General features: G+C 43.0%; 1 pseudogene; it reads right to left on the reverse strand.

The window, feature by feature from the left end:
- Window positions 1–2,021: 2,021 nt before the first annotated feature.
- LOC124522711 (vomeronasal type-1 receptor 2-like) lies at window positions 2,022–3,371 on the reverse strand (annotated as a pseudogene).
- Window positions 3,372–7,593: the final 4,222 nt, after the last annotated feature.

Here is a 7,593-nt window from a genome sequence, read left to right on the forward strand (position 1 = left end):
ATGAGAATGAAAAAGCCAAAGGCATCACACTTCTGATTTCAAAATATACTACTAAGCTATAGAAATTTAAAAAGTACATTACTGGGGCATGTGGGTGGCTCAGTTGGCTAAGCATCCGACTTTAGCTATGGTCATGATCTTGTGGTTCGTGGGTTCAAGCCTCACATCAGGCTCTGTACTGACAGCTCAGAACCTGGAGCCTGCTTCAGATTCTGTGTCTCCCTCTCTCTCTGCCCCTCCCCTGCTCATGCTCTCTCTCTCTCTCTCTCTCTCTCAAAAATAAATAAACATTAAAAAATGTTTTATGTAGATTACTAGTATAAAAATATCCACATAGCCCAATGAGACAGAGTCCAAAAATAACCCCCCACATATATGGCCAGCCAATATTTGACAAGGAAGCCAAGAACACTCATTGAGGAAATAGTCTCTTCAGCAAATGGCTTTGAAAGATTGGGTAAAAGCATGCAGAAGAATGAAATTGGACCCCCTTTCCAATCACAAAAATCAACTCAAAATGAACTTAACTTTATGTTTAAAGACTTAAACATAAGACTTGATGCCATAAAACTTTCAGAAGAACATGTAGGGGAGAATCTCCTCGACATTGGTCTTATCAATATTTTTTTGTTTGTTTTTTAATAAGACTCCAAGAGCAAAAGCAATAAAAGCATAATCAACAAATGGTACCACCAACTTAAAAGCTTCTGCACAGCAAAAGAAACAACAAAATGAAAAGGCATCCTATTTGCAAACCATATGGGTTAAGGGGTTAATACCCAAAATATATAAAGAATTCCTACATTTCAATAATTTTTTAAAAATCCAATTTAAAAAATGGACAGAGGAACTGAATAGACATTTTTCCCCCAAAGAGGACATCCAAATGGCCAACAGGTACATGAATGGATGCTTAATATCATTAATCATAAGGGTAATACAAATCAAACCCACAAGAAGATGTCACCTCACACCTGTTAGAATGGTTATTATCAAAAAGAGATAGCAAGTGTTGAGGATTTTGAGAATATGGAACCCTTGTGCACTATTGGTAGGAATGTAAACTGGTATAGCAACTATGAAAAACAATATGGAGTTTCCTCAAAATATTAAAAATAGAATGACAGTATGATCCAACAATTCTAATTATGGGTGTGTGTGTATGTGTGTATATACATGTGTGTGTATATACATATATAATGTATATATACATAGGCATATGTGTGTGTGTGTGTGTGTATCCAAAGGAAATAAAAAACAGGAACTTGAAAAGATATGCACTCCCATGTTGATTGCAGCATTATTCACAATTGACAAGACATGGAGACAACCTAAATGTCCAACAGATGAATGGATAAAGATGTTGTGATACATATACACATAATGGAGCATTTCTCAGCCATGATACAGAAGGGAATCCTGCCATTTTCAACAACATAGATGGATCTTAAGGGCATGAATGCTAAGTGAGATAAGTCAGACAGAGAAGGACAAATACCATATGATGACACTTATATGTGAAATCTAAAAAAGCCAAACTTGTAAAAACATAGAATAGAATGGTGGTTAACAGAGGCTGGATGGTAGGGGAATTGGGGATATGTTATTTACAGGTACAAAGTGAAAACACATAGATAAAGACGTCCTGGAGAGCTAACGCACAGCATAGGGATTATAATCAACAATCCTGTATTACAAATTTCAAAATTGCTGAGAGATTGGATCTTAATTGTTCCCACTATGAAGGAAGAAATGATAATTACATGATAGAGGTGTTAGCTAATGCTACCTTGGTAATCATATTGCAATATGTAAATATATCAAATTTACATGTTACACATCTTAGACTTGCATAATGTGTCAATTATATTTCAATTAAAGATATAACGATCATTGTGTATTTTATGTTAAAAAAAACTGGTAACTGGTGTTCAGGGAATGATTTTACTGAACAGTATAATCATGGCTATTGTTGAAGCTGACTTCTATAGATTTAGATTCTTAATAGCCATTTTCAACATTCAAGAGTGGAAATTCGGAACTGTAGAATCCCTAAGGATCAGCAGTAAGAGACAAATAGTAGGAGAACATGAAGCCAAAGTATGAGAAGTATACATCAACCATAGGTAAGAGCCTACTAAAGTAATGATATCAAAAGCAAGAATAGAATTCAGCATGTAGAAGACACCAAAGATGGCCACCAGCATCCCGATGGTGTGGGGAGCTCTGGTCTCTGGTGGGCATTTGCGGTAGCCTTTGCAGTTATGAATATACTGTATTTTCTGGTGATGCCTGTGCAGGAGTGGCACCATGAAACCACTGGAAGAGATCATGAGGCCAACAAAGATGGCATCAGAGACAACAAGAATAAAAAGCCTGGGGCGCCTGGGTGGCTCAGTCGGTTGGGTGTCCGACTTCGGCTCAGGTCATGCTCTCACGGTTGGTGAGTTGGAGCCCCGTGTTGGGCTCTGTAGCCTGCTTCAGATTCTGCCTCTCTCTCTCTCTCTCTCTCTCTCTCTCTCTCTCTCTCTCTCTCTCTCTCAAAAATAAAACATTTAAGGGCGCCTAGGTGGCTCAGTCGGTTAAGCATCCGACTTCAGCTCAGGTCATGATCTCGCGGTCCGTGAGTTCAAGCCCCGCGTCGGGCTCTGGGCTGATGGCTCAGAGCCTGGAGCCTGCTTCCGATTCTGTGTCTCCCTCTCTCTCTCTGCCCCTCCCCTGTTCATCCTCTGTCTCTCTCTGTCTCAAAAATAAAGGTTAAAAAAAATTTTTTTAATAAATAAATAAATAAATAAATAAATAAATAAATAAATAAAACATTAAAAAAAAAAAGACAACTCCTGTCTATGGACCTATGGATGAACAAAACCATTTGCCTTGGGTATAGTTTTATGTGTCCTGTGAACCAGTGGTTTTCACAGGAACAAAGATATTAATTAAGACACTGGAAATCCAGCAGATTCAAGAGTAAAGACCAAGGACCCTGGGGGCTCTTCCTCTGAGCATCATCTTCCCTGCTCTCCTAGGGAAGAGAGGGACACACTGAAAGGTGCTCAGGACCCAGGTGGAGCACAGGGAGGTGGTGCGAGCCATTTGGCGGGTGTAACAGACAAGTTTACACCCAAAGGTGGACAGGGGTTGCTTTAAGACAAAAGATGCCATAGCATGTGGAGTCCCAGTGGAAAGAAGAACCAAGAGATTGGCTATAACCATGTGGGGGAGAATCATGTTGGGGAGCCTCCGCTGGTGTCCACGCAAGATTGGAGATATGTTATGACACTGGCCAAAGACCCATCCCCAATCTATACCACAAAGATGGTTTTCAGAGCCACTTCCCCTGTGGTTCTTAGGATATTGTTCTGAAAAGACATTGTGAGCACTTCAGAGTGGCCTGGAGTGAAGAGTAGGCTCATTGGTGGCTCTTCGTAGTTCTATGACCTTGTAAAGGGATCCTATGGCTTTTCTTCTTCTGACAAGGGAGATGTGACCATATTCCACAGGCAACTCAACCTGGATGACATACCACGGACACCAATTTCCCAATTTCACGTTATTACTTTGTAGTTATGTCTCTTTAGTTTCATGCTCCGACCCCCTGCCCAAATATAAAATCCATGAACATAAGAAGCATGCCTGTCTTGGTCAAAAATATGGTTGACACATAATGAGTATGAAATAAATGTGTACTTTGTAAATAAACATGTGAAAGGAGGCAACAAGAATGTTACTGTAGGGTCTTTATAATTCATTATCATCCTGTCTGCCATTATAATGCATTCATAAAGTTAAATGGAGGGGCACTTGGGTGGCTCAGTCAGTTAAGTCTAGGACTTCAGCTCAGGTTATGATCTTGCAGTCTGTGAGTTCGAGCCCTGCCTCGGTCTCTGTGCTGACAGATCAGAGCCTGGAGCCTGCTTCAGATTCTGTGTCTCCCTCTCTCTCTGACCCTTCCCCGCTCATACTCTGTCTCTCCTTCTCTCTCAAAAATAAATAAACATTAAAAAAATAGTTAAATGGAAATGCAAAAACAGTACACAAATTATAAGATTATCTAAAAATTACAAGAATACACATTCAACTTCTGAGAACTCAGTATTATATATTAAAGCAATTTTCAAAAAAATCAGTAGCCACCTGAATACACAACATGTCCCTAAAATGTCCTCAGATATGCTACTCAGTATAGAAAATATCCCTAGTGGCCAAAGAATTCTAGTTATTAATAATTCCACAGATTGTAACTTGTTGAGAAGTCTGTTCCTGGAGAGATTTTTCAGCACACCTCAGTCCACACCAAAAAGTAAACACTACTCAAAACAGCCGATCAAAACATCAAGTTGTACACCTTCAGTAGAGACAATTTTGTTACTCAATTATACCTCAGTAAAGCTAGTAAAAGAGTATCATTAAACCATTGCACACACAGATTGCTTTACATCTTCAGTAGTTTTTGAGTTCCTGCATTTTGTCTGACTCTTTAGTTGGTTCTGGATTTTTTTTTTAATTTTTTTTAAGAGAGAGAGCAGGAGGAGGGAAGGGGGAGCGAGGGGAGGGGGAGCGAGGGGAGGGGAGGGGGAGGGGGAGCGAGGGGAGGGGGAGGGGGAGCGAGGGGAGGGAAAGGGGAGGGGGAGCGAGGGGAGGGAAAGGGGAGGGGGAGCGAGGGGAGGGAAAGGGGAGGGGGAGCGAGGGGAGGGAAAGGGGAGGGGGAGCGAGGGGAGGGAAAGGGGAGGGGGAGCGAGGGGAGGGAAAGGGGAGGGGGAGCGAGGGGAGGGAAAGGGGAGGGGGAGCGAGGGGAGGGAAAGGGGAGGGGGAGCGAGGGGAGGGAAAGGGGAGGGGGAGCGAGGGGAGGGAAAGGGGAGGGGGAGCGAGGGGAGGGAAAGGGGAGGGGGAGCGAGGGGAGGGAAAGGGGAGGGGGAGCGAGGGGAGGGAAAGGGGAGGGGGAGCGAGGGGAGGGAAAGGGGAGGGGGAGCGAGGGGAGGGAAAGGGGAGGGGGAGCGAGGGGAGGGAAAGGGGAGGGGGAGGGGGAGCGAGGGGAGGGGGAGGGGGGATGGAGATGATCTCAAGCCAACTCCACACTCCGCACAGAGCCCAAGGAGGGGCATGACCCTGGGATCACGACCTGGGTTGGACGCACAACCGACTGAGCCACCACGCGTCCTCGTTCTAGATATTATAAATGAGAATCAAAATAGGTACTTGAGATCAAAAGCAACCATAGCACACATTAGGTGGTGCATTAAAATAAAGACTGATCTGAAGCTTTATGAGTGAAAAAGAAGACTCTGTTACCTACAACAGAAAAATGGATTTATTCCAAGAAAAGGTGTGAAGCCTTCTAAAAGCAATAATCCTAATTATTACTGCAGAATTGAGAACCCACTGTCAGAAGGTAAAATAAATTTTTAAAAATCCCTGAGGTACTAATCCTTCTTGCTCTAGGGGAAAATTGGGACCATGTTATGGAACTACTGTGTAAAAAAAAAACAAAGAAAAAAAGAGCACAAGAAGCCACACCATGAAAAGTTTGTTACCATCTGCTTTGGATTCACCCAGTTCAGGTCTTATCTCTTATTCCCCAGTCATCAATGGTAATTAATGGTGCTGGGACATTAGAACACAGCCTTGAGCTCTGATAACCTGTTCCATCATTGGGGATATGGGAATGACATAACCTTGGGTCAGAGGCTTAATCTCTGAGTAGAGGAAGATTCCAAACTCTGCATCCTGGAAGCTCTTATGGTGTGTTATAATTATCCACTTATGAGCTTAATCCCACCTGGGGAGCATCACCCTCTGTGCATCTGTTTTCTCACTTAAAAGTAAAGTTTGGATGGGGCACTTGGGTGACTCAGTCAGTTGAGCATCCGATTACAGCTCAAATCATGATCTCATGGTCCATGGGTTTGAACCTTGCATTGAGATCTGAGAGCCTGGACCCTGCTTCCGATTCTGTGTCTCCCTCTCTCTCTGACCCTCCCCCACTTTGTGCTCTTTCTCTCAAAAATAAATAAACGTGAAAAAAAAATTTTAAAGACTATAGAAAAGTAAAGTCTGCATCAACACCAGACCAGCGTTCGTAAACCACATGTAGATATGCAAGATCTCAATTTCATGTCTGAGATCACAACAGGTAGAACAAAGTTCTCAAGTGGTGGTAGGAACTATTTTTATAACAGGTGTTATTTGTTCCCTTGTTTTAATTTCCTGCCACAGCGAGGGATAGGAGGGAAGAATAACATGGAAAATGCAATGAACAGATCAACTATACTCCAACACTCACACTATTGTGTGAGACTTGAAAATGAACCAGAGTTCATCTCACTAAAATTTTCTCTCTCCTCTTCCTGCACCAAGTTAAAGGTAGAAGGGCCCTTTTCTACTCATTTAGAGTATGAGCAATGCCCCCACGTTCCTCAGTGGATAGGTCGCCAGACAGTCTCAATAGGAAGCATTCCCCCCAGAGCTCAATATAGACCAGCTAGACCTACAGATATCCTGACCACCTGCCCACAGCAGCAGATACACGTACCTCCATGCACACATGCAGTGTATCTGCCCGGAGACGTCCTAGGTTACCACCCAAAACACATCTTAACAGACTTGCAAAGACTGAAATCACATCAAGTATCTTTTCAAGCCACAATGACATGAAACTAATCATCGGTAACAGCAGGAAACCTGGAAAATCCACATTTATGTGCAGATTAAACCACACACTCCCGAACATCCAATGGAGTGAAAGGGAAGCCAAAAAAATATTGTGAGACCAGCATAAACGCAAACACAATACACCAAACTTATGGGATTCAACAAAAACTGTTCTAAGGGGGCTATTTATAGGGATAAACGCCTACCTTAAGGAAAAAGAAAGAGCTCAATAAACCACCTCACTTTATACCTCAAGGAACTAAAAAAAAAAAGAGAGAGAGAGAGAACAAATGAAGCCCAAAGTATGTAGAAGGAAGGAAATAACAAATAGCAGAACATAAATAACGAGACAGAAGCCAGGAAAACAATAGAAAAGAGCAGTGCAGCCCAAAGCTGTCACTACTTACTGCTGGCAGGGACACACAGGAGGACAACCGCATTTCTGGCCAGGAAGCCGATTACATTTCCAACCTATCGCGCCCTCCATCCCTTTTCTTACAGGAGCCAGCTGAACTCACTTCCCTAGAAAGAACAAGAAACGTGTTTTCACTTCATCACGCAAGGAAACCACGTTCCTCCTTCTCCTCCTGGATGCCCCTCCACCCGGCACCCCAAACATCTCCCACCTCCTCTAGCTGCAACGCACTCTACTTCACCTGCTCAGACACCTGACGGTCCTTTTCCATCACCACACCTGCTTCTTCTCTTCATCTCAAAGTGGGGCATATCCCTTGCTTATTTACTCCTTCATTCTCTCTCTACCCCTGCACTGAGCTTTGTGAGGGCATGAAGTATTCTCCTAATAGATGCTCCTGATAGATGCTCAAACCGTACCATCTGGACACGGTGAGCCACAATCGCAGGAGGAAAGACAGAACGCTTTCTGGTGTCTCCTTTGACTTACAATTAATTACCTGAAAATTCCCTGGCACGCCAGGGTGCTGG

This window comes from Lynx rufus, unplaced genomic scaffold, assembly GCF_022079265.1.
Source record: "Lynx rufus isolate CCGP_SWC_20201006 ecotype Redwood Valley unplaced genomic scaffold, mLynRuf1.p SCAF_39, whole genome shotgun sequence".
Classification (NCBI taxonomy): Eukaryota; Metazoa; Chordata; class Mammalia; order Carnivora; family Felidae; genus Lynx; species Lynx rufus.